We start from the raw sequence: 26054 nt of genomic DNA, 5'->3' as shown, positions 1-26054 counted from the left end.
ATTCTTTCTTTGTGTTTAAATTTAGCCATTTTTATTGTGATGTGTCTTCAAGGGGGCCTCTTTGGGTTTCTCTTGATTGGGACTCTCTGGGTTTCCTGGATTTGTGTGAATTTTTCTCTCATCAAATTAGGGAAGTTTTCCATCATTACTTTTTCAAAGAGGTTTTCTACCCCTTGCTCTTTTTCTCCTTCTGGTATACCTATTATATGGATATTATTATGTTTCATTTTGACCTGCACTTCCCTTAATCCCCCTTCATCATTCTTTTTGAGCCTCTTTTCCTTTTCTTGCTCTTTTGGGGTGTTTTTTTTTTTTTTTTTTTACTTTGACCTCCAGCTCACTGATATGATCTTCTGCTTCTTGGAGCCTGCTTTTGATTCCTTCTACTATGTTCTTCAGATCAGAAATTACATTCTTCAATTCCTCTTGACCCTTGGTGATAGTTTCTATTTCCTTTTTCATGTTGATATAGTTTTCAGTGAGTTCATTGTAGTTTCCCTGTAGTTTCTAGTAAGTCTCTGTGAGCTCATTGAGCTTCCTGATAACCATTGCTTTGAACTCAACATTTGATATTTGACCTGCCTCTGTTTCATTCAGCATTATTTCTGATGCTTACTCCTTTCCTTTTATTTGGTGATTGTTTCTTGTCTTCCCATTGTTTTTGAGACTCTTTTTGTTAGTCTCTGCTTTTCAAATTGGTCCCTTCTGACCCCTGGACTTGTGGTGTGAACCTCTATGATACAAAACCTGTGAGGTTCAGTAGTGCATTCTCCTTGATCTCCTGAGCTCTCTGGTCTTGGACTGTCATTTATGTTGGCTCTCTGTATGTTTTTGGGTTTTTGATTGTTGTTGGGTCTTTCTTTGGTCAGTCCTTCCCTCCAGCTGGTTAACTGAGGGTCACTCCATCCAGCACATCTTGTATTCCCTTGTCCATGTGTAGACAGGTTGTGTTGAAGCTGATTCTTCTGTGTGTATGAGGTTTTAAGGATTCTCTCTCACTCTTATTCAGTTGTTTGTTCTGGGTAATTTCTCCACCATTCAGTAGTATTTGCAGGTCAGTGCTTGGCTGAGGTCAGTGTGGCTTCCACTCAGTCCTTCACCTTCTTCTGTTTTTATCTGTTGGCGGTTCCTTTATTGGTGGGTTTCCTGTTCCAGCAGGTATCCTGGTGTTTATGGCTCCCACCTACTCTACTTTGTGATCAGTTGTAGGGATAAAGTAATATGGTTTAGGACAGCAGGAGTATACTCCATGGTATTTAAAGTATCAACCAGCAGAGAAGAGATTGGAGATCCTTTGGACATGTACAGTGTTAACTGTGATATTTTACCCAACTAGCCACTTATTAGAAAGGGTGGAAAAATGGTAAGGCTCTTGTTAGGGATGGGGAAGGATTGTGAGTCAGATCTAAAATGTAGTGAGCCTATGGGAGGTCAGATTATGAGGTAAAGTGAGAGTAAAGCGTAGAATATAGGTGTAGTGTGAAAGTGAATAGATTTAGCCACCACAGTAATAAAATCAGGAAACAGTGAGGTAAGCTAAGATCCAGGAGGTTTCTGTGTAGTATTTACAATTGTATGGAAAAGCAATTATTTACAATAGTAATAGAACAACACTGGTATGACAGAATCTATGTGATATAAATAACAAGAATATGAAGTACAGGACCTAGAGTAGTGTGCTATTGGAATAAATGTGAAGTGAAAGATGGAAAATTAAAAATGTACTATGAAAGAGAGAAGAAGAGAAACCAGTCAAACAATGCATTTTAACAGTAAGCAAAGAAGACTAACTAAACAGGAAGAAGAGAAATACAAAAATACTAATAAAACAAAAGATGTAAGAGTAATGAAAAATAATAAGAATACAAATATATGATAACTTGCAAGTTCTCTGGAGTAACAAAGTGAAATTTGTCTCACTGTCTCAGTTTTTGGTATTACCCTTCTTTGTGTCTAAGTCTGGTCTTTTCACAGATCCAGGTTCTCACTTGTGGGAATTTAAAAAAATGGAAGGAAGGAAAAAGGAATAAAAAAAAGAAACAAGGAAAGAAAGAAAGAAAGAATTAAAAAAATTAAAAAGAGCCTTCTGCTGGCTTTATACCAGCCAAGCCAGTTATGGTTATCTTCCTGGCTGCTGCAGGCTGGCAGGGGGCGGGGGTGTGTTTCACTTTTCTCTTTTCCTGAGCCACACTCCTTGCAGTTTTCCAGCCTCCAACCGAGTTCCTCAGTTTGCTGCCAGGCCTCCATGCTCTTCTGTCCCCAGCCTACACCTTCAGTCCACCAGTTGCATTGTCCTTGAGGTGCACCAATTACGAGCAACTCACACATCACCTTCTCGCTTTTTGCTGTCCTAGACACTAGGGACTCTCAGAGTTCCTTCAGGGTAATTCAGCCCCACCCCCTGCCCCATTGAATTAAGTCTTTCTGGGGATTGCTGGCCCTGAGAGTCCTGCGGATCTCTGTGAGGACATCTCTCTTCCTCTAGGAGAGCCAGTCAACCTGCAGGGACATGGGAGCAGGAGCAGTGAGGGATGTGCCTCTGGGTGGCGGGGTCAGGCCAACTCTGTCCATGGGCTACAGGTCTGAACACTGGGCCTCTGCTGCTGGGGAAGGAGGTGCAGGCACCTGGCCATGTGTTCAGGTGCTCTCAGTCCCCAGGGCTGCAGGTAGGACAGGCAGTTGTCAAGCCATGAAATTGAGTGTGCACTGTCCCTGGGTCTTTGGGTGTAGGTGTGTGGGTGGGTGTGGCTAGGGGAGTAGGAGGTGGGGGCAGCTGCTGCAGAGAATTCTCTGAGCAGTGGCTGAGTACCTCTTTTTTCTCTTTTTCTTTTAAAAAATTCCGACTATTCAAGCCTGCCACTCCAGATAAGCACATGGCCTCTCATACAGCCAAACTCTCCAACCACACCATGGAATGACTGGATCAGGGGCCATCACTGCCCAAATCTTCCTAGATGGCGTCCACAGTCTCAGTGGCTGCACACTCCCCCTGTGTGCTTGCCATTTTGTTCTTATCCCCCGCCTCTGACTTCAAGCATCTAGGTCCCTCTTGGTGCTGCTCAAACATTTTTTGGCATGGGAGAGCTGTTGACCTGGCTCTCTCCCAAGAATCCTGCAGGAAACCTCGTGGGCACCAGGACTGGGGTTGTACCCACCCTGGTCTCTCACTGGTCCCAGGGATCTTATTGTCCTGAGAACTCTCTTTACAGCCTGATTTTTCAATGTCTTCTACAATGTTTGGTCTCCAATATTCATATATGCTGGGATACCATTGATTGTTCACTCTGTTCCTTGAAAGATTAGCTAGGTGTTTCACCTGTGGGCAGGGGAAGTGGACTCCACTCCCATATAACTCCCATCTTTGCTGCTGTCCCATTAATGTTTTAAAATGTTGAAGCAGATATGTATTTTTGGTGTAATTCCCATTTGGTTATAACATATAATTCTTTGAACATACTGATAAATTCTTATTTTTAAGATTTTACTTATTTAATTTTTAGAGAGGAAAGGGGATAGAAATACAGGGAGAGAAATATCAATGTGTGGATGATTCTTGTCCATCTCCTACTGGGAATGTGCCCCCAACCCAGGCATGTGCCCTGACTCGTAATCAAACCAGCAATCCTTTGGTTCACAGGCAAATACTCAATTCACTGAGCCACACCAGCCATGTCATATGGAAAAATATTCTTTGCTATTATTCTGTTCAGAATTGTGGCACCTGTGTGGGTTGGGAATATTGGCCTGTAACCTTTTCCTTTGTTTTGTATTTCTTGGGTTTTTTATCAGATTAGTGCTGGTCTCATAATATGAATTTGGAAGTGTTATTCCATGTTTTTAAAAAATCGTTTGAAAAGAAAATGTACTAATTATTATTTAAATATTTGGTAGACTTCACCTGTAAGTCATGTGTTTCTGTGATTTTATGTTTTGTTAGGAGTTTTTATTATTGTTCAATTTCGTTGCTAGGAATTGGTCTATAGAGATTCTCTGTTTCTTTCTCATTGAAGCTTCTAGGCTGCATGTTTTCCTGCAAAATCTATTTTATCTAGATTGTCAAATATGTTGGTATGCATTGGTTTATAATATGTTTTAATGATTTTTTAAACCTGTGACATCAGATGAGATTTTCATTTTCACTTTTTATTTTATTCATTTTTTTTTCCCTCTTTGATGGGTTGTCCATTCTATTTGTTTTTCAATGAATCAGGCTTCATTTTAATAGTCATTATCTTATATTTTTGTTTTACTCATTTGTACTCAGATCTTTGTTATAAATTTTCTTCTGTTTAGGTGTTAGTGTCTTTTTATGTCTCTGGTTTCTTCAGGGATAAATTCAACAGAATTTTGAATTACTTTCCCCATCTTTGGTAGCCCTATATAGCTATATTATTTTGTCTTTTAACTGCTTTAACATACTAAATTTTGTTATGCTATTTTTCCATTTGTGTGAGGTTCAAGGTAGATTTAGTTTTCTCTTTGTTTTCCTCTTTGATCTGTTAATTCTTTAAAAGTATGTTGTTTTAATAACATCAAATTGTTCATACTACCCAAAGCAATTTATAGATTCAACACAATCCCTGGTAAAATACCAATAACATTATTCACAGATATAGAACAAACATTTCAAAAATTTATTTGGAAACATAAATGACTCTGAAAGCCTGAAACAATTTTGGTAAAGAAGAACGAAATAGGAGGGATCACAATACTTGGCATCAAACTATTTTACAAGGCCATGGTAATCAAAACAGTTTAGTATTGTCATAAGAACAGACACATAGCTCAATGGAACAGAATAGAGAGCCCAGAAATGAGCCCAAGTTTCTACAGTCAATTAATATTCACCAAAGGGGGAAGACACATAAAATGGAGATAAAATAACCTTTTCAACAAATGGCATTGTGGGATACATACCACCACAAGCCAAAAATTGAAACTACACCAACTTACACCATATACAAAAATAAACTTCATATGGATAAAAGACTTAAATAAGTTACAACACCATACAAGTCCTACAGGAGAACATAGGCAGGAAAATATCAAATATTCCACACAGCAATATTTTCACTAATATATCCCCTTGAGCAAGGGCCACAAAGGAAATAATGAACAAATGGGACTTCATCAGAACAAAATCTTCTGCTTGGATAAACAGAGCATCAGCAAAATGAAAAGGAAACCAACCATATAGGAAAATGTATTTTCAAATGATACCTCATAAAAGATTTTGATCACCAAAATATATTTTCATCTTTAAAAAAATATTTTATTGTTGTTCAAGCACAGACCTCTGCATTTACTTCCCACCACTTCCACCCCAGCCATCCTCACCTCCTTCCCCTGATTCCATTCCATTTTGGTCTGGACATGTGTCCTTATTTTTTTTTCTGAATACTTTCCCCTCCTCCCCCTTATGACCTCTCACCTTCTCTCTGGCTGGTATTAGATTGTTCTTAATTTCAATGTCTCCGGTTATATTTTGCTTGCTTGTTTTTTATTAGGTTCCACATAAATATTTTCATCATTTAAAAAACATTTTATTTATTTTAGAGAGACAGGAATGTAGGGAAAAAATGGAGAGAAATATCTATTTGCACTCCCTGACTTTATCCAAACAGGGCCTTAGCCTACAAAACAGTCATTAGACCTACATGGAATTGAACCAGTTACATTTAGGTTCACAAGATGATTCCCAACACACTAGGCCACATCAGTCATGGCTCTACTTGTTTTCATCTTCCTGTTAACTTCTTACACTTTCAGTTAATCTGTGTCTTTCTCTTCTCTATCACTTTCTGGGGTTGAGATTCTGGAGGCATTTATTCTGTAGGGACCAAGGTGTGGCCAAATATGTTATGATGTGGAAGGAAGCTAAAAATAAATTATTAGACTTAAAATGTCAATAATTTATGCACAGAAGAGCCCCAGTGTGAATGCATGAACTGTGCATATTTGGAATTACCTTTCAAAATATTTGTTAAGAGGTGTGGATTTTGAGATGCTGTAAGTTGAGGGTGTGGCTTTTGTGATGTATCGAAATGTGTCCTTTATGAGGTACTTAGTGAAAAGAATTTAATTTGCAACACTTTCTCCTGCTCTTTGTAATAAATATTGCATGGGATATGTTAGGCACCAAAGCTTAGAAGCATTCAGAAGGAAGCATTGGGACTTCTAAGGAGGGATACATCCAATGTGCAGAGCTAGAAATATCTGAAATTTAAAAATATACCCAGTTTTAAAGAACTGGGAGCAAGAGTCTCTGATGTGTTTTGCTTGGGGATCTTCTTGGGCTGTCCCACCTGAGGAAGCTCAGTCTTCATACAGAATAGAAGGGAGCCAATATTGGTGTTTTTACACACTGGTGTTTTCAGATTTGGGCTTTTGATGAAAAAGGAGTTGAGCAAAAAATGTACAGAAACAGGGCTGGTAAGGATCAAATGAACAGTACACTTGTTAGTCAGATATTAAGCATTTACAGGAGGTACTGTCACAAGTTGGAAGGTAGGGAGATGTGAATGAGACTGGGTTCAATTGAAAGACAGAGAGCAGTATGCAGGACTGGAGTAGTTGAACCCCTGAAAAAGGTGTGTGGACTTGATGTCAGTTTGAAAGAAAGACAGGTGTGCGGGAATAGTATCAGTTGGAAGTCAGAGAGAGGTATGATGCTTTTGTTAGTTTGAAGAAATGGAAGTTGGACAGGGCTAGAATGAATCAGAAATAAATGTGAGGTGCATGGAATTTCCATCTGTTGAAATTCTGGGAAAGGAGGCAGGCCTCAGATTAGTTTAATTTTGTTGTTGTTACTGCTATACAGTTGCACAGATTTATTTTTGGCCTGTATTATTTTCTGATTTTTGAAGACCACTTATTGAAAAGACTTTCTAAAACTGTTGCCGCTTTGTTTTATTTCCTTTAACTGACGGTGTTTTGCTTATGCATGTTTACTATAAAGTGAACTATCTTCATCCTGTGCCTACTTAGAACATGGAACTTGACTTTGTGAAGTTCAGACCCATAGAGTCAGTTTTTCAGACACTAGTGAGAGCCCTAGCTAAGAGCCTCTTCTCTTTTCCAGCTTTCTCTGTAATCTTTTTAAACATCCTTTCTGTACTGTAATGGCCACAGAAATTAATTGTTTCTGTGACCTGATTCAGTCTTGCTGACATTCAAGCCTCTTGTTGGGAGCCACTTCTTGGCTGCTTGTATATTTTTTTCCTCTGGAGCTATGAAGGAGGTGATGTGGCAGCTGTGGTGGAGAAGGATGACTTCTAATGTATCAGTTGCACTGGGTCAATCATGCAGGCAGTGTGGGCATCAGCGCTCAGCCTATGTTCTGGAGATTGGACCTGCAGGTGTATTGAGGGAGTGACTTCCTGCATCTCCAAGGACACCTGGAAGGGTTTATCTGCACTCGCTAATGCTGTCCCTTCTCCCATTGGGACCCAAAGACCAAATGGTGATGGAGCCTGGCAACAGCAGATGTTGATGCCTGGAGTCTTCTCCAGAGGTGCCTACTGACTCTGGGTGTATGGGGTGGATAGACAGGGTGGCACATGCCTGGCCTCCTTTGCTCCTGGGGTCCTTCCCTTCCTTGGAAAAACCTCTGAAAGTTTTCTAAGTCCTGATCTGAAGAAGTGAAGAGACAGGCCACTATCTGCCTATGTGGGCTCTGGATGCTATCTACCTGGTTCATGCGTGTATGGGCTTGGGTGCTTGTCACCAAAGCATACTTTTTTGCTGAGTCATGTTCCAGAGGTGGGGACACCCATGGGCTCTGCATGGAGGCACTCAGAGGGTGAGTCTGTTTGGACATGGGTAAGCTTGGGTCCCAGCCATTGAACTCAATTTCTCTATACTGTTTTCTCCAAAGTCCTCAATTTTGGGAGTGCAGTGAGCTGTCCTGTGAGTGAGAAAGGCTGGACACTGTTCTTGTTTTGCCTACTGTATCCTCTGCTTCTTCCCATTTCCACATCCTTCCTAGCTGACCAGCTGAGCTGGTGTCCACTCCTGGTTCTCCAGTGCCACTGACCCATTGCTTTTAGCTTTACAAGGTGCATCTCTGGCTGCCTGGATGACTGTTTACCTGGGTGCTAAAGTTCACAAATTCAGCAGTCTGTGACTTACACTGGTGGGCACAGCAACTGTGTTGAGAAGCTGACCAGTCAGTCCCATACTTGCAAACTGTTCACTTAAAAATATTGCACAAAGGATGCTTAAGCTTTCTCCAAGTGGAGAAGGATGGAAGGCAGAGGCATAAATGCTATGTAACACTTTTTAGTTTTTGCAAATATGGCTGGTATACAACAGCCTGTTACTTGTAGTTGTAAAATACAGTGATTCGACATTTACCTTGCCTATAGTGCAATTAGCCCACAATATTGGTTCAACTTTCACCATGTAAACTTATGACAAGGTTATTAAGTTTATACCTATCTTTTTTTTAAAAAAAGAGTAAACACATGACCATGTATCATAAAATCATTGTAATGATTACCACAACTGTTACTGCCTATAGTTTATGGATGTTTCACAGTGGCATCTGCTGATGTGGACTCTGGCACACAGTGTCTGCAGCATTATGGATGAGAGGAGACAAATTTACATGGACTACTGAGTCCTGTGGGGAGAAAGGGACAGCACAGCTACTCTCTCAAGAGGAGAATGCATGGGCCCTTGCCTTGACAGGCTTTTATTGGCTTTAATTTGCATAGGAATACAGGGCAAATATGGAAAGCTCATCAATCATTGTCAGACAGTAATGATCAAATAGATAACATTCAAAGAACTATGAGGGCCTATTTTGAGTCGGGGTCAGATAGCTAAAGGGCCTTAAAATCTGGGGGAAACAAGCTCATTTAATTCTTGGACCATTATCATTTAAATTGAGGGTATTAGCAAAGCCAGTTTCACAGGATTTTATGCTTTCTCTCTTAGGCCTGATTGCCCCAGGGAACCTGCCCTTTCCAGCACAGGGCTTCACCCACCTCCAGCATTGTTTCAGGCATAGGTAGAACAGGGGAAGTAAGACAACCCAGAGATTAGGAGACTTCTTGCAGACAGAATGAGGACTTGGGCTATGACAAAGCTGAGGGGTGAGGTCCATCACCCCCTTTCTGAATAACCCCAAAGTCCTTCCCTGAGAGCCCCCTCATGATCAAACCTGTCTGAGGTCATCCCTCCCTAGAGGAATCTTACCCATCATTGGCTAACCAGTCATGCGGTGGGGAGCAAGCAGGGTGAAGTAAATTAGGCAGAGCCGGTGCTCCTTACAAGAGAATAAGCTTTGTCCCCTTAGTGGTTTAGGGTCTCAAGGTTTCTCAATCAGACTCAGTCATGGGGGTTACAGCTTCTGAAACCAGGCAGTGTGATTTCCAACAATCTGCTACTACAACAAAAAGCTACTCCAGTCAAGTTTCTCTGCCCACGAAGGGTACCCAGTTTACCACTTCCTTAAGGAAATTTCTAAATTGGCACAGAACCAGTTGTTCTAGGTGGTGACTCTGTGTGACTCTTTGAAGTTCACCAAACTTGCATTCAAACAAACTCTTCAGTGGCCTTGCATTGCCACTGTAGAAGCATAGGGGTGGAGTCATTCCTTGACAATGGTAAACATCTCAGTCCAAGAGGTGTTTGAACAGAAAAAGGATGGAAGAAAGGACAGAGAGGAGACAGAGACAGAAAGACAGAGCAAGAGAGAGAATAAAGTTTCTGAAGTTCACTTCTGCTGCCATGATACTAGAGGAGGCCTACCTGCTGAATAGTTGGTCATGTCTCCAACCTAGAGGGCTCACTATGGAGCCCAGTAGTCAGTCTCCACCAGAATGGTGGTCACTTTTACAGCTTCCAGAGGAAAAAGGTTAACCACATGGCTGGGCTGAGAGTGACAGGAGATGTGGAGGGCTGATGGAGGCAAGCAGGGAAAGGGTATAGGGAATGAAGGGAGATAGGAGTACACATTGTGTGGTAGAGAGCAGAGGCATTTTAGAGGTTCAAAGTAGGTATTCATAACAGCCATTGCCATTGTTTCATTTATTAATATCATTTAGAAATGACACATAGAAATATCTAAAATATCAATTTCTTTCATGTAGATGTGAAACAAGCTCATATCACTTACAGAAAATTGATGCCTGGTGACCTGCAGAAATGTAAATATGTGATTACTTCCCATTCCTCCTCCTGTCTTCATTTATATTTTCTGCAAAATTCCAGTGGCAGTGTAGTGGCTGATTCTTGTTTAACTCTACAGGTTATTTTTCTTAGGTTTCAGGGAGAGAAAACACTAAGAAAAAAAACAGCAAAGTACTTCAAGATAATACCCATCCCAAGTTTCATTAAGTACAAGAGCTTCTGTGGTATTCTCACTCTCCCTCCACTCATGTATCCCCTCTTACACAATCCCACCCATCTACCTTACCTCACACCACACCACCATCACCAACACTACCACTCTCCCAGTCCAACTCCAGACCACCCAATCTGCTGCCTCACTCTAGGGCTGCACTGTTCTGACTATGGCATAGGAATTGAATCATACTCTGTCATCTTTGATGACTGGACTCATATCATGTAGCACAAGGTTTACTACATGTAGAGTCACCCATGTTTGTGCATGTATCAGTGTTTTGTTTCTTCGTATGGCTTCAAAATTTCCCATCATAAGCCTTTGTATAAAGTAAGTAGGTGATGGATTTTTCCATATGCTAGCAAATTTGAGGCTCCCATCAGCCTTTGAGAAAATTCAAGTCAAACAACCTGAATATAGAAAAAAGAAGAGAGAAGCATACAGGTATCAATTGGCTGCTTGTGGTTCTACAGGCCAGCACTGAGAACCCTCTAAAGTCTGGGTGAACCACATTCCCTTTATGCTATGAGGCTTGATCTGCCCCTGACATAGATGTAAATAATCTGGTGAATGTCACCTTTCCCCAATTTGCAGACAGTGTGCAGGAACAACATGCACAATGAGAATGTAAATTTTAAATAAAGATACTGCTTGTTCTTTGTTTCACTTTAAACTGGATTGTGATTATCTCTTTTTGGAGATTACAGTCTTAGAAAAGGGACAAATTCTTGAAGATTTCAGGAAGACAGCCCATTTCAGTGAAGGAATCTGAGATGACTCGAGAAAAAACTCATCAGTTTTGATGTTAAATGCCTGACATGGCTCAAAGTATCATTGAAAAAAGTGTAAACATGAATCACTGTGATAGAATGGAACATGAAAACAAGAGTGGTTTAAGTTTAAAAGAATGATAAATTCAACTTCAGGCTGCATGCAAGAAATTAGCCACCATCAAAGAGGGGTAATGACATGGCCACAAATAGGTATGTTTTCCTCAGTTAACAAAATGCATCAAAGGAAATAATTGAAGAAGATACCCAACTAACTAATGTCAAATTGTAGTTTTCTGAGTCAAATTATTTTCTTAGCTCAGGCCTGCGTGTCCCTCAAAAACTGGACATTTCAGACTGAGCACCAGATATTGGTTCTTTCAGTGTTTCCTGGTGGTGTTACTTAAGTTCTGCCTTATTTCTCTTAGTGTGGAGAGCACATCAACTTGGTTTTGCTGAGGGTTGCATTTGAAAGGACCTTCAGAAAACCTAAAGCCAAAGTGTTCTGTAGTGTCCACAATACCATCTTCTCATGCAGAACCATTGTTTCCATGACTACCTACCTGTTCACTTCTCTGACATTCAACATTATCCAAAATATCTTGTAGAGGCTGTAACACAGCTCACCTTCAGCTTCAGACTTTGAAATATCCCCTCATCTCTCTGAGATTCAATTGGATTCCCTAAACAAGTTGATGAAGAAAATAAACCTTGAATAGATTCTGTAAATTTAATTAAATTAGAGATGGCAGGTGCTTCTCTGGATCTTGGACTGTAAAATATACTGCTTTACCCACTGTGTCTGTTCATATTGTGAATTTTCCTTCCCCTATGTCAAGCCTTTATTGTCACTGGCATACAGTCATTGTGATATTGGAGAAGCTCATGGAAATTAATCTGTCCACATTTTCTGGTGACATGTACATGGTCCCGGGCTTCATTTTTGGTGTGACAGATTGGAGATCTCTGGCAGCAGCAGAGAAACACCAGGTCCTCTCAGAGTACTTGCAATATTTTTGATGGAGTTCATTCATGTACCTAGTATTTAAAGTACCTGCTACCTGTGTTACTCTCTGTAACACACAGCATAACTCGATAAAAGATTCAGACACAAGCCTAAAACTAAGTTTTAGTCAGAGGGTCAGACAGTCACATTAGAAATTATTTGAAGTCACTTTTTTATTTAGTTGTAGATGTTATTTTTATAATCTTCTCTGTATCAGGAAACATTATATAAATTATGGCCAGAATGACAAATAATAGGACACTGAAATATGTGTAACCTTTTCTTCAGTGTCCCTCAAAAAAGACCTCATATTTTCAAAAACTTGTTTGGGGGAAAAAGAATTTGAGTTGTTGGTGAGGAGGACATGGCTGAAATTTAAATGTAACCCAATCCTGTCTCAAAGCGTGGGGCACCTATTGTTTTCCAATAAAACTACCTGTCCTGTCATGGTGCCCTTCACCCTGAAATTCACCATCACCAACCTATGCAATACAGAGGTCATGAGGCCAGACTTGTGGAAGTTCTACTTCTCAAAGTCAGTTGGAAAACCTTGTGAGAATACATGATAAAACCTCCCCATTTTTCACCTTTCTCTCTCCTCTCATTGAATTTTCTTTTTAAACTTTATGATGATGTGAATTGATAGGGAACTGTTTCAGGTCAAATCTGGAATTGCCACAAATAAGTGATGTGACCTGAAAATAGCAAACTCGCCTTTTGAATTCTTTATCAGTAATATTGAGTGTTACAAAGCAATGATCCTACACTGTTATCTTTCTGGTTAAGTGTGGAAAGCCTATTTTTATTTTAAAATATTGTGTTTAAAATTAATAAGAAAATACTGGCCTTAACTGCCATGTTAGATCATTTTTCCTTGACAGATATATTTAGAACACTTCACAGAAAAAACTGAACTTTGACATTTTTCCTAGTGCACATGGAATATTTTCAAAATAGCTGACTTACAAAGTGACAAAACAAGACTCATGAAATTCAAATATTGCAATTATATTAATATCGTTTTCCGAACACAGTAGTAACTAAAATCCAAGTATAGGCAAAACAAACAACAAAAAACTGTGAGAAAATTATACATCATGCTTCTAAAAAACCAATATATCAGAGAAGAAAAAAATTTAAAAAATAAAAACATTCCTTGATACAAATGAAAAGAAAATAACCTTATTAAAATGGAGATATATCATAAATAGTTGTAAAGATAACATTACATCTGTACAGACTGTGGACAAGATAAAAAAAAAAACATAGGCTTTCTATTGGAAAGAATAAATTGGAGGAAACTACTACAGAAGCTTATTCTACTTCAATGATGAAATAGTCTTATACGCCCACTCTGTCATTTGCTGACAGAAAAGTTATTTCACTAAGTTTTTGCTATGAAACTTACCATGAAAGTGATATGACAGAAAGATACTTCAACAGAAGTGCTAAAAAAAGTATGTATTACCAGAGACATCATTCATCTTCTTCTGAAATGAGTACATTGTCCTGGTATTATAAGCACTGCAGAAGGTATTGCTTATAGTAATGCTTCAATAGAAACATATCTTTCCCAAGTGATTTGGAGGGGTTCTAATACTTCATTGCTGTTTTATTAGAGAGAATTGCACTTGGTGACAGAGAATGGACTTTTAGTTTCATATTCACTTTGACATTCAAAAAACTGTTCTGTCCAATTCAGGTAGTAGGGTGTACATGCATGTAGTTGGGCTACACATTTCTGCTGGAAAGAATACATTGGAGGAAACTCTACTATAGAAGCTTATTCTCTTTCAAAGATCACATAAGCCATGCATGCATTCACTCATTTCCTGACAGAAAATAATATCACTAGCTGTTTGCTATCAAACATTCCAGGGAAATGATATTTCATAAAAGTTCTTCAACAGAAGGCTGAAAACAGTACAGATTATAAGATAAAATGAGTACATTGACATGGCATTAAATAGAGTAAATGGCTTTTGTTGAAAACCCACTTTGTATGAAATATTTTCATTCCTGAGTGATTTAGAGGGGTATGAACACTTCAGTACTGCATTTATCAGAGTGGAAGGCATTTTGATCCCAAAAGTGTGCTGTCAGTTTCATATTCACTTTGACATTCATAAACTTGTAGAGTTCACTTCAGGTAGTTCACTGTACATGCGCTTCTTAGTTGGGCTATGTTTTTCTCCTGAAAAGGATACATTGGAGAAAACCATGGTATAGAACATAGCTCCATTCCAAACATGATATACTTCTATGCATCCATTAACTCATTGGCCCACAGAAAAGTGATTTCAGTAGTACTTTAGCTACAATACTTTCATCTGAAATAACTATGTTTCAGAAAGATACCTAAACACAAGTGCTGAATACAGTATATATTTTCAGACACAGTGCTCGTTTCAACATCTACTGAAATGAGTGCATTAACATGGCATTATAAACACTGCAAACTTTTTTTGCTAAAAACCTGCTTCTTAGGAATATTCTTATCCAAGAGATTGAGAGGGGTTCAAACAATTCATTATTGTTTCAACAGAGTGAAATGAACTTGAGGCACAAAGAGCAGACTGTTAGGTTCGTGTTCATTTTTACATTCAGAAAACTGTTTTGTCCAATCTGGTAATAGGCTCCACATGTATGTCTTTGCTGGGCTACATTTTTCTACTGTAAAGCAATAGATTACAGAAAACTCTACTAGAGAACCTTATTGTACTTCAAAGATGACATTGTATTATGCATCCATTCACTCATTTGCTGACAGAAAAGTGATTTCAGTAGTTTTTTTCACTATCAACTTACCTCTAAAGTGATATTTCAGAAAGATACTTCAATGGAAGTGCAAAAGACAGTATGTATTACTGGAGTATGTAAAATGAAGGAATGGAGACATCCTTCATTTTATCTTCTACTGCAATGAGTACATTGATGTGGTGTTATAAACAATGCAGAAGGTGTTTGCTTATAGCCTGCTTCATAGAAACATTCTCTTTCCCAAGTGATTTGGAGGGGTTCAAACATTACATTACTGTTTTATCAGAGAGAAATGCACTTGGGGACAGAAAGAGGACTATTAAGTTCATATTCACTTTGACATTCACAAAATTGTTTTGTCCAATTCAGGTAGTAGGCTGTACATGCATGTTTAGTTGAACATGCTTTTCTGCTGGAAAGAATACATGGAAGAAACTCTGCAATAGAAGCTTATTCTCCTTCAAAGATCACATAGTCTATGCATGCATTCACTCATTTGCTGATGTAGAATAATTTATAAAGGTCTTTGCCATGTAACAATTCCACAGAAATGATATTTCATAAAAGTTCTTTCAACAGAAGGCTGAAGCAGTACGGACTAACGAGACAACACTCATTTCATATTATAATAAAATGAGTATATTGACATGGCATTAAATAGAGTAGATGGCTTTTGTTGAAAACCCACTTTGTATGAAATATTTTCATTCCTGAGTGATTTAGAGGGGTATGAACACTTCAGTACTGCATTTATCAGAGTGGAAGGTATTTGGATCCCAAAAGTGTACTGTCAGTTTCATATTTACTTAGACATTCACAAACCTGTGGAGTTCACGTTAGGTAGTACACTGTACATGCATTTCTTAGTTGGACTATGCTTTTCTCCTGAAAAGGCTACACTGGAGAAAATTGTGGTACAGAAGATAGCTCTATTTCAAACACAATATATTCCTATGCATACATTCACTCATTTGCCCATAGAAAAGTGATTTCATTGGTAGTTTCACTATAATACATTCCTCTGAACTGGTTATGTTTCATAAAGATACCCCAACACAAGTTCTGAAAGCAGTACATAATTTCAGACATAGCACTCATTTCAACATCTATTGAAATGAGTACATTCAGTTGGTGTGATAAACACTGTAAACTGTTTTTGCTAAAAGTCTGCCTTGTACAAAACATTCTCATATCTGAGTGCTTGAGAGGGGTTCAAACAATTCATTACCATTTCATCAAAGTGAAGTGAACTTGGAGCACAGAGAGGGGACTGTTAGGTTCATGTTCATTTTGGCATTCAGAAAACTGTTTTGCCCAATACTGATAGTAGGCTATACATGAATGTTTTAGCTGGCTATGCTTTCTACTAAAAAGAATACATTGGAGGTAAACTGCACTACAGAAGCTTATTATACTTCAATGATGACATAGTCTTTTGTATCCATCTATTCATTTGCTGACAGAAAAGTGATTCAGTAGTTCTTTCACTATCAACTTACCATGAAAGTGGTATTTCAGAAAGATACTTTAACAGAAGTGCTAAAAACAGTATGTACTATTGGAGACATCATTAATTTCATCTTCTACTGAGAGGAGTATATTGACTTGGTGTTATAAGCAATGCAGAAGGTGTTTGCTTATAGCTTGCCTCATAGGAAAACATTCTCTTTCCAAGTGATTTGGAGGGGTTCAAACATTCATTACTGTTGGTTTTTTTTTTTTCATAGTTAGAAATACATTTGGTTACAGAAAGAGGACTACTGGTTTTCATAATCTACTTTGACATTCACAAAATTGTTTGTCCAATTCCAGTAGTATGCTCTATATGCATGTCTTAAGCGAGGCCACCACTTTTCTCCTGGGTAGAATACCCTGGAGGAAACCATACTACAGAAGCCGATTCTACTTCACAATGACATAGTCTTAATGCATCCGTTCCCTCAATTTGCTGATAGAAAAGTGACTGTCAGTAGCTCTTTCACTATCACCTTACCACAAATGTGATACTTCAGAAAAATCCTTCAACAGACGTGCTAAAAAACAGTAATATTATCTGAGAACCATTTATTTCACCTTCTGATGAAGTGAAGAGTACATTGACATGGCATTAAACACTGCAGATGGCTTTTGTTGAAAAACCTCTTTGTATGAAATATTTTCATTCCTGAGTGATTTAGAGGGGAAAAACACTTCAGTACTGTATTTATTAGAGGGAAAGGCACTTGGAGCACCCAAAGTGTACTGTTAAGTTAGTATTCACTTAGACATTCACAAACCTTCAGGGTCCATAGCAGAGAGTACACTCTGCATGCATGTTTTAGCTGTGCTATGATTTTCTAATTAGAAAAAACACATTGGAAAAGCTGTGCTCTAGAAACTTCTAATTCAAAGATGATCTAATCTTATGGATCTGTTCACTCACTTGCTGACAGAAAGGGATTTTCAGTAGCTCTTTGCTATGAATGTTACCACAGAAGTTATCCATATTTCAGAAAGATACTTTCAATGGAAGTGATAAAACAGTGCGTATTATTGGAGACATCATTCATTTCATCTATATTTTTATTCTTTAAATAATCATTTTTATTAGGAGGCTACTCAGTCCCTGGAAACTTCAAATCCCCAAAGAGCAGTTTTGCTAAAAAGATAGGTGTGATGTGCATCTATGCTCTATTTATCAGGACCTGAATAAAAAGAGGAGGAAAATATACATGCTATGAAAGTGATGACACAATGACCTAAATGTACCGAACAACCAAATGAAATATAAACCTGCAAAGCTTATTTTAACTTTCTATAATATACATTCACTTTTCTTTAATTACATTATTCAATCACTGCATTTACTAGTAACCTTATTTTGGCAAATAAGACACAGAAAAAAAGAGTCCTCTTATTGTGCCATTCTGCATGTTTTAATGCAGAATGTGATGTGCCAGATAGTGATGTGAGCTTCATGCAAAAAACAGTTGATGATAGGTGTCAATTATCTATCATAAACATTTATTTTCTTTTAAGGAAAAACATAATGGAGGACAAATCAAGTTAATTATTCTTCATTGTCCTTGGAAACTATAAATAATATATGGTATACTACTAACACAAACATAAATTCTATGAGTTTACTTATTTGTTGATATTATAGAAGATGTAATATATACAAAAATTTTAAGCTAATACAAGTGATTTCATTTCTGAAATATTACTTATTCTTTATTCACATACTTCTTCTTTTTTTAATCATTGTTCAAGTACAGTCTTCTCCCTTTTACTCCCAATCCAGCCCACCCATCCAACCCTCCCCACTTCCCTCCCATTACCACCCTCACCCTAGTTTTTGTCCATGTGTCCTTTAAATTTGTTCCTGTAAATCCTCCCCATTCTCCCCTGAAATCCCTCTTCTCTCCCCTCTAGTCACTGTCAGCCTGTCCTCTATTCAGTGTCTTTGGTTATATTTTGCTTGTTTCTTTGTTTTTGTTGTTTAGGTTCCTGTTAAAGGTGAGATCATATGGTATTTGTCTTTCACTGCCTGGCTTATTTCGCTTAGCATAATGCTTCAGCTCCATCCAAGCTGTGCAAAAGGTAGGAGCTCCTTCTTTCTTTTTGCTGCATAGAATTCCATCGTGTAAATATACCACAGTTTTTTGATCCATTCATTTACTGATGGGCATCTAGGTTGCTTCCCAGCACCTAGCTTATGGTAAATTGTGCTGCTATGAACATCGGGGAGCAAAGGTTCTTTTGTATTGGTGTTTTAGTGTTCTTAGGATATAGTCCCAGCAGTGGAATTGCTGGGTTGAAAGGCAGATTCATTTTTAGTTTTCTGAGGGAGTTCCATACTGTTTTCCATAGTAATTGTACCAGCCTGAAGTCCCACCAACAGTGCACTAGGGTCCCCTTTTCTCCACAACCTCTCCAACACTTGTTGTTTGTTGCTTTGTTTATGATGGCCAGTCTGACTGGTGTGAAGTGTTACCTCACTGTGGTTTTAATTTGCATCTCTCTGATAGCTATCAATATTGAACATTGTTTCATGTGACTTTGGATTTTCTGTATGTCCTCCTTGGAGCAGTGTCTGTTCAAGTCCTTTGCCCATTTTTTTAATTGAGTTGCTTGTCTTCTTAGAGTGGAGTCGAGTAAGTTCTTTATATATTTTGGAGATTAAACCCTTGTCTGAGGTATCATTGGCAAATATGTTTTCCTATACAGTTGGTTCTCTTTATTTTGATACTGTTTTCTTTAGCTGTGCAGAAGCTTTTTGTTTTGATGAGGTCCCATTTGTTTCTTCTTTCTTTTATGTCCCTTGCTCTAGGGGACATGTCAGTAAAAATGTTTCTTCGTGAAATATCTGAGATTTTCCTACCTACGTTCTCCTCTAGGACTTTAATGGTGTCACGCTTTATATTTAACTCTTTTATTCACCTTGAATTTATTTTTGTATAAGGTGTAAGTTGGGGCTTGAGTTTCATTTTTTTTTTTTTTTTGCACGAAGCTTCCCAGTTCTCCCAACACCATTTGTTGAAGAGGCTATTTTTATTCCATTTTATGTTGTTGCCCCCTTTGTTTAATATTAATTGACTGTAGTGACCTGGGTTTATTTCTGGGCTCTCTGTTCTGTTCCATTGGTCTATGTGCCTGTTTTTATGCCAGTACCAGACTGTTTTGATTACAGTGGACTTGTAGTATAGTTTAGTGTCAGGTATTGTGATCCCTCCTATTTTACTCTTCTTTCTCAAAATTGCAGCAGCTATTTCGGGTAGTTTATGATTCAATATACATTCTTGAAGTGTTTGTTCTATGTCTGTGAAATAAGCCATTGGTATTTTAATAAGTATTTCACTGAACGTGTAAATTGCTTTGGGTAGTGTGGACACATTGATAATGTTAATTCTTCCAATCCATGAACATGGTATATGTTTCCATTTGTTTGTGTCTTCCTTGATTTCTTTCCTTAGTGTTATGTAGTTTTCTGAATACAGGCCTTTTACCTCTTTGGTTAGATTTATTCCTAGATATTTTATTTTTCTTTTTGCTATTTCAAATGGGATTTTTTCCTTGATTTCTGCTTCTGTTGTTTCATTGTTGGTGTACAGAAATGCCTTTGATTTCTGGATATTGACTTTATATCCTGCTGTTTTGTCAAATTCATTTATTAGGTCAAGCAGTTTTTTGGTGGAGTCTATAGGATTTTCTATGTACACTATCATGTCATCTGCAAACAGTGACAGTTTTGTTTCCTCCTTTCCGATTTGGATGCCTTTTATTTCTTTTTGTTGTCTGATCACTGTGGCTAAAACTTCCAGTAATGTGTTGAATAGAAGTGGTGAAAGTGGACAGCCTTGTCTTGTTCCTGATCTTAGTGGAAATGATTTTAATTTTTGCCCATTGAGAATGATGTTGACTGCAGGTCTCTCATATATGGCCTTTATTATTTTGAGGAATGCTTCCTCTATTCCCACTTTGCTGAGTGTTTTTATCATAAATGTGTGCTGTACCTTATCAAATGCTTTTTCTGCATCGATTGATATGATCATGTGGTTTTTGTCTTTGTTTTTGTTTATGTGATGTATTACATTTACTGATTTGCAAATATTGTACCCTCCTTGCATCCCTGGAATGAATCCCACTTGGTCATGGTGTATGATCTTTTTAATGTATTGTTGGATGTAGTTTGCCAATATTTTGTTGAGGATTTTAGCATCAATGTTCATCAGCAATTGGCCTGAAGTTTTCTTTCTTTGTTGTGTCTTTACCTGGTTTTGGAATTAGGATGATGTTGGTCTCATAAAAAGAGTTTGGGAGTCTTCCATATTTTTGGATTTTTTGGAATAGTCTGTGGAGGACAGGGGTTAGCTCTTCCTTAAATACTTTGTAGAATTCTCCTGTGAAACCATCTGGTCCAGGGCTTTTGTGTGTTTGGAATTTTTTGATCACTGCTTCAATTTCTTTAGCTGTTATTGGTTTGTTCAGGCTTTCTGCTTCTTTTTCATTGAGTTTTGAAGATTCTATTTTTCTAGAAATTTGTGTATTTCACCTAGGTTTTCAAATTTCTTGGCATACAGTTCTTCATCGTAATGTCTTACAATCCTTTGTATTTCTGTGATATCCGTTGTAATCTCTCCTCTTTCATTTCTGATTGTGTTTAATTGGGTCTTCTCTTTTTTTTTCTTAATGAGTCTGCTTAAAGGCTTGTCGATTTTGTTTATCTTTTCAAAGAACCAGCTCTTAGATTCATTGATCCTTAGAATTGTGCTTTCAGTCTCTCTGTCATTTAATTCTGGTCTGATCTTGGTTATTTCCTTCCTTCTACTCGCTCTGGGCTATCTTTGTTGTTCTTCCTCGAGTTCTTGTGGACATAGGGTTAGGTTGTTTGTTTGGAATTTTTCTATCTTTTTTAGGTAGGCCTGTATCACTCTGAACTTCCCCCTCAGGACTGCCTTGGCTGTGTCCCATAAGTTTTGGGTTGTTGTGAGTTCATTTTCATTTGTTTCCAGAAACCTTTTGATTTCTTCCCTAATATCATTCTTGACCCATTCATTGTTTAATATCATGCTTTTTAATCTCTAAGGTTTTGAATGTTTGGGGTTGTTTTTTTGCCTGTGGTTGGTTTCTAGCTTCAGTCCCTTGTGATCCGAGAAAATGCTTGGTATGATTTCAATTTTCTTGAATTTGTTGAGGCTTGTTTTGTGTCCTATCATGTGGTCCATCTTTGAAAATGTTCCATTCATTTGAAAAGAATGTGTATTTAGCTTCTATGGGATGGAGGGCTGTGTATATATCAGTTAAGTCCATTTCATCTAGGGTATTGTTCAATGCCACAATATCTTTGTTGATATTTTGTTTGGAAGATCTGTTCATTTTTGATAGTGGGGTGTTAAAATCTCCCACTATAATTGTGTTGCTGTCCACATCTTTCTTGAAGTCCTCTAAGATTTTCTTTATGTATCTGGGTGCTCCTATGATCAGTGCATATATATTTACAATATTTATGTCTTCTTGGTGGATTCTTCCCTTGAGTATTATGATGTGGCCTTCTTAGTCTCTCTTTATGGATGTTTTTCAGATGTCTATTTTGTCTGATATGAGTATTGCTACCCCAGCTTTTTTTTCCTGTCCATTTGCTTGAGAAATTTGTTTCTAGCCCTTCACTTTCAGCTTGTGCAGGTCTTTTATCCTGAGGTGGGTCTCTTGTAGGCAGCATATGTGTGGGTCATGTTTCTCATCCATTCAGCTATTCTATGTCTTTTGATTGGAGCATTTAATCCATTTATGTTTAAGGTTATTATTGATAGGTACTTATTCATTGCCTTTTATGTACATGTGTTCCTCTCTCTCTCTCTTTTCCTTCCTTTCCTTAAATCAGTCTCTTTAAATTCTCTTGCAGAGCTGATTTGGTGGAGGTGTATTTTTTTAGACTTCTTTTGTCTGGGAAGCTTCTTATTTGGCCTTCTATCTTGATTGAGAGCCTTGCTGGGTAAAATAGCCTTGGTTGCAGACCTCTGGTTCTCATTACTTGGAATATTTCTTGTCATTCTCTTCTGGCTTGGAGTGTTTCCATTGAGAAGTCCGCTGTTAGCCTTATTGGGGCTCCCTTGTATGTTGCTTCCTGTTTTTCCTTTGCTGTCTTTAATATTCTCTCTTTGTCTTGAAATGTTGCCATTTTAATTATGATGTGTCTTGAGGTGGGCCTCTTTGGGTTCCTCTTGATTGGGACTCTCTGTGTTTCCTGGATTGGTGTGACTTTTTCTCTCATCAAATTAGGGAACTTTTCCATCATTACTTTTTCAAATAGTTTTTCTAACCCTTGCTCTTCTTCTTCCCCTTCTGGTATCCCTATTATACAAATATTATTACTTTTCATATTGTCTTGCATTTCTCTGAATCCCTCTTCATTCTTTCTAAGCCTCTTTTCCTTTTCTTGCTTTTTCTGGGTATTCTTTTCTACTTTGTCCTCCAATTCACTAATCTGGTCTTCTGCTTCATGAATACTGCTTTTGATTACTTCTACTGTGTTCTTCAGTTCAGAAATGGCATTCTTCATTTCCTCTTGGCCCTTGTTGACAGTTTCTATTTCCTTTTCCATGTTTATATAGTTTGCAGTGAGATTGTTGTAGTTTCCCCGTAGTTTCTGGTAGCTCATTGTGAGTTCATTGGGCTTCCTGATAATCATTGTTTTGAACTCAATATCTGATAGTTGAGTTGCCTCTATTTCATTTAGCATTTTTTTCTGAGGCTTCCTCCTTTCCCTTCACTTGGGGATGGTTTCTTTGTCTTCTCATTGTTCGAGAGAGTCTTCTTGTTAGGCTCTGTTTCTTAAATTGTTCTGTTCTGGTTCCCTGTGATTATGGTGTGAACTTCTGTGGTAGAATACCTGTGAGATTCAGTGGTGCAGTCTCCTTCATCTATCCTGGTGTTCACAGCTTCCCCCTACTCTTTTTTTGATCAGTTGGAAGAGTAAGGCAAAATGATTTAAGAAAGCAAGACATTATTCTATGATATTTACATTAGCAGCCAGTAGAGAAGAGATAGGATATCCTTTGGCTACTTATAGTGTTAACAGTGATCTTCCACCCCACTAGCCACGTTTTAGAAAGGATGGAGAGAAGATAAGACTCTTATTGGGGACTAGAGGATTGTTAGTTGGATCTAGAAAACTGTGAGGCTGTGGGAGGTCAAATTCTGAGGTAGTGTAGGAATAAAGATCAGTAAATAGGAGTAGTGTGTAAAAGAATAGAAAGAACCTCCACAATAATGTAGTTCAGGAAATTGCGAAGTGGGCTGAGATCAGGGAGGGGTGTTGAGTAGTATTTACAATTGTATGAACTAGGTCTTATTTACAGTTATATTAAAGCAACAATCATGTGGAAGAATTTATGGGATCTAGATAACAAGAATAAGGAGTGTAGAGCCTTGAGAAGTGTACTAATGGAACACAAATGAAGGATAGTAAATTATCAACACACTGTGACTGAGATAACAGGGGGAACCTGTCAAATGACAGTATAACCAGCCAAGCAAAGAAGATTATACAGAAAGAAAAAGAATACCAAAATACTATTAAAATAAAAAAATGTCAGAAAAGTGAGAAAAAGATAATACAAATTTCCAGTAACTTGCAAGCTCAAAAAAATAGGGAAAAAAGCAGAAGATGGAGTGAGGAGAAATAAATTTGGAATGGAAGGAATAATACTAGGATGAACGGAAGAGAAACATAAGGGATTGAGAGATATAAAAATAATAAGAATTGATAAATAAGAAGTCACTTAAAAAAGAAGATAAAATCAAACCATCAACCAACAACAGCCAAAAAAAAAAAAAAAAAAAAAAACAAAACAAAACACCAAAAACAAAACAAAAGGACAAAAATAAAAACCTCTCTTGTTGGTTTCTAACTGGCCAGACCAGTTTTTCTGGTCTTGCTGGTTTCAGCAGGCTGGGGGGCATTTGAAATGCTTATCACTCTTCCCAGTCAAAACTCAGTAAGTCTCCAGGGTACTGTCCCCAGAGCCAGCAGGGCACTCTCCCCAGAACCAATCTGACTTTCCCCTACAGGGCCCTGGGCACTCCCAAGCACACTCTCCAGAGCTCACTGCTCTGTTCTCCTGGGCTCTGGGGCCCAGCAGAACTCCTGTGTCTTTTCTGGTTTCATGATGCAAGCTCCTGGGATCACAAGGAGACGCGCCCTTCCCCCCAATTTCACCGCGGTGGGCGCTATGTTCTTGGGAAGCACGCATGCCTTTTCTGGATTCATGGTGCAAGCTCTGGGGATTGTGAAGGGGTGCGCACTTCCACCAATTTCTCCGTTTTGGGCTCTAGGATCCCCCGATGCGCCGTCCCTTCTGGGTTCACAGTGCGAGAGTCCGGAATCCCAAAGGGGTACACACTTCCCCAAGTCCACCACCGCAGGCTCCAGAAACCTGTGAACCCCCAAGCCCTTTCCTTGTTCAGGGTTTCGAGGTCTGGGTTTTCCACAGATCCACACTCCCACTGGGCTGCGGGTGAGTGCACACATCCAGGCCACCCCTGGTCATGCCGGCTGGAGGCACTCACTTCTCCCAGGGCTATGGGTGGGTGCTCGCAGCTCCTGCGCGATCGTCTCCCAGTCCAACTCCTGTCTCTGTGCCTTCAAGCAACAAGGTCTCCACTCGTGTTCCTCAACCCCCATTGTCCAGGGAGGGAGCAGCGACTCCGCTCTCCCGTAGGCCCTGAGGCAGACCCGGGAGCACTGGGCCTGGGGGCTGCAAACCCCTGGTCCCTGCGCTGATCCCTGGGTCCCTGTTGTCCTGAAGCAGTCTCCTTACCATGTGTTTTTTCAATGTCCGCTATAATTTTTGATGTCCTGTTTTCATAAATGTTCTGGTAACCTAAGCCACTTGCTCTGTTTCTCTGCCAATCCTCGAGTTTCTTTCCCCTGCACAAAGGAAGAGAATTATGCTCCCTCAGGCAAAGCCACCATCTTCCTACCCCTATTTCATCTATTTTGGAAATGAGTTCATTTACTTGGTATTATAAACAATGTAGAAGGTGTTTGCTTATAGCCTGCTTTGTATGAAATATTCTCTTTCCCAAGTGATTGGGAAGAGGTCAAACATTTCATTACTGTTTCATTACAGAGAAATGCACTTGGTGACACAAATTGGATGCTTAGTTTCATATTCACTTTGACATTCACTAAACTGTTTTGTCCAATTCAGGTAGTAGGCTGTACATGCATGTCTTAGTTGAACTATGCTTTTCTGCTGGAAAGAATACATTAGGAAAATCTCTACAATAGAAGCTTATTCACCTTCAAAGATCACGTAGTCTATGCATGTGTTCACTCATTTGCTGGAAAATATTTCAGTAGCTCTTTCCCTATCAAACATTCCACAGAAGTGATATTTCATAAAGATACTTCAACAGAATGCTGAAAACAGTATGTACTATCTGAGACAACACTCATTTCATCATCTACTGAAATCAGTACATTGACATGGCTTTAATCAGTGTAGATGGGCTTTGTTGAAAACCTACTTTGTATGAAATATTTTTATCCCTGAATGATTTAGAGGGCTACAAACACTTCAGTACTGTATTTCACAGAGTGGAAGGCACTTAGAGCTCCAAAAGTTCACTGTCGGATTCACATTCACTTAGACATTCACAAACCTGTAGAGTAGGTAGTACA

At 38.6% G+C, this 26054-nt stretch overlaps 1 long non-coding RNA gene across 1 annotated transcript; it reads left to right on the top strand.

Annotated features, from left to right (window-relative positions):
- The first annotated feature begins 1715 nt into the window (after positions 1-1715).
- Positions 1716-23934, top strand: LOC118500983. The gene is made up of 3 exons (XR_004903557.1): positions 1716-1772; positions 7639-7640; positions 23898-23934. It is a non-coding gene; the product is annotated as an uncharacterized LOC118500983 (long non-coding RNA).
- Positions 23935-26054: the final 2120 nt, after the last annotated feature.

Source organism: Phyllostomus discolor, chromosome 1, assembly GCF_004126475.2.
Source record: "Phyllostomus discolor isolate MPI-MPIP mPhyDis1 chromosome 1, mPhyDis1.pri.v3, whole genome shotgun sequence".
NCBI classification, from domain to species: domain Eukaryota; kingdom Metazoa; phylum Chordata; class Mammalia; order Chiroptera; family Phyllostomidae; genus Phyllostomus; species Phyllostomus discolor.
This window is presented reverse-complemented; position numbering and strand designations above follow the sequence as displayed.